Source organism: Alexandromys fortis, unplaced genomic scaffold, assembly GCF_014885135.2.
Source record: "Alexandromys fortis isolate MF-2015 unplaced genomic scaffold, M_Fortis_MF-2015_v1.1 scaffold_914, whole genome shotgun sequence".
NCBI classification, from domain to species: Eukaryota; Metazoa; Chordata; class Mammalia; order Rodentia; family Cricetidae; genus Alexandromys; species Alexandromys fortis.
The window spans coordinates 1-1,827 of NW_026068850.1; the positions used below are offsets into that span (position 1 = coordinate 1).

The 1,827-nt window shown below is 43.7% G+C and overlaps 1 pseudogene; it reads right to left on the reverse strand.

Annotated features, from left to right (window-relative positions):
• Positions 1 to 3: 3 nt before the first annotated feature.
• On the reverse strand, positions 4 to 1,301 carry LOC126496063 (ubiquitin carboxyl-terminal hydrolase 1-like; annotated as a pseudogene).
• Positions 1,302 to 1,827: the final 526 nt, after the last annotated feature.

Consider the following 1,827-nt stretch of genomic DNA (forward strand, 5'->3'; position numbering starts at 1 on the left):
GACACGAATATCCTGGAAATCGTCTCCTCTTTCTGTTAAGCTTTCATATTCCAAACAGTGAGTCCTTAATACTAGCTGACCTTGAAATAATTTCTTTACAAGTTCAGAACCAATTTGTTTTGCACGTTTGTTTATGGGCTTCCTATCACTAGCAGCCACAGGTGTACCACTGCTTCCTGGAGAGTCGACTGTACCACCATTAGCTGTAGAATCACCTTCATGTTTCCCTGGGTCCTCAACAAGATCAGACTCATTTTCTTTAGATTGTCCTTTGGATCGTTGGTTTGTTATTATTTTCCCCAGACTTCAGAACTTAGAAAGAATGCTGGGTTGCTTAGTTGTAGATTTTAGCCAATTTATTTTAACTTTTGATTCTTTTGGGAGGGTCTTACACTCTCATATTCAGAAACACACTTGGGGACGATGTTAGGAGAAGCCTCTAATGTGTCGCCAGCAGCTTTTCTTTTTGATCTAGCTTGTCTCTGGTTCTCTTCCAATGACTGGGATTCCTTGGACAACTTAACTTTCTTCTTCATGTTACCAGGCTCACTGTCACTTTTCCTTTTCCAGTTTCCCTTTAAGAGTTTTTCTTTAAAATCCTCCAGATTCCTCATACTGTCAATATCCGTGCTGTTGACTCCTCTCATTTCCTCTTTCTGATGAGATTTTTCTTCTGTCTGTAGATAATTGAGGCAAACTTTTCTCTTCATCTTTTTTTCAGGAGTTAGTTGGCATGTTCCTTGAATGTTTCTTAGAATACACTGGAACACTCCTGTGCATCATGCTGTAGATGACCTTCAGACGTAGGGTTGAGCTCCCTGAGTGTGGTAAGCAGTCGCCTTGACTGTGTAGCAAGTTCATCTGTATATTTCTCTGGATTGAAGAGAAAACTAGCCTGAAGTTGTTCAACTGAAATTATTAAGGACTGTAAACTGCATATAAGCTTGCCAAAGGATCTTCTTTGCAGCTTCCCTTATCTTTTTGATTAGAGTCATCCTTCATAGCTTCTTTCTTCCTTGAAATAATATTAAATAAGTATTTCACTCCGGATTTAAAACCAAGACAAAAATATTAACACCTGAAGAATGCTATTCAGATAGCAAGTGTTGTGGACATTATTCGGTCCCACAAATGGTAACTAGCTCTCTCTCTTCTCACAGTTTATCGGCGAGGACTGTGCAGCAGAACAAGCTGGTCAATCTCAGATCCTCTATATTCAGAAGATTTTCTTCATTTTCTTGAGAATCAGTGAAATCTAAAGCTCTTTTAGTTTCCTTTTTCTGAAGTATGACACCAGGCATTTTCTTTTATAGTTGAGAGGAGCTGATGAGAATTAACTTTTAGAAGGCAGCTGTAATCACCAATTGTGTCCGGTCATGGCCCTGAGCGAGTCCGCGGCGCCTCCTCTGGGGAGACCAGCCTGGCAGAGTGGGGGCGGCAGAGTGAGGGCGCGAGAGATAAGCCCCACTGTCTGCGGAGCGGGAGCTGGGCCACCGCTTGGTCCTGCCTGTAGCGGCCCTACTACATCCCAGTTGCAGCCCGGCCAAGAAAGGCTCTCCTGAGCCGTAGGGTCCCCACTCCTCTAAAATTATTGATACCATAGTCCTAGATTGTTGAAATAGGAGCGGCGGCGGGGCTGCGTCCCCAACACCCCGGCCGCTTGGCTAGCTCATGCCCGAAATAACAACACACAAACTGTATTCATTTAAAGAACTGCTTGGCCCCTGAACTCTAGCCCTTACAGGCTAATTCTCGCACCTGGACTAGCCCATTTCTAATGATGTGTGTAAGCACCCCAAGGTGCGCTTACCGGGAAGATTCTAGCCT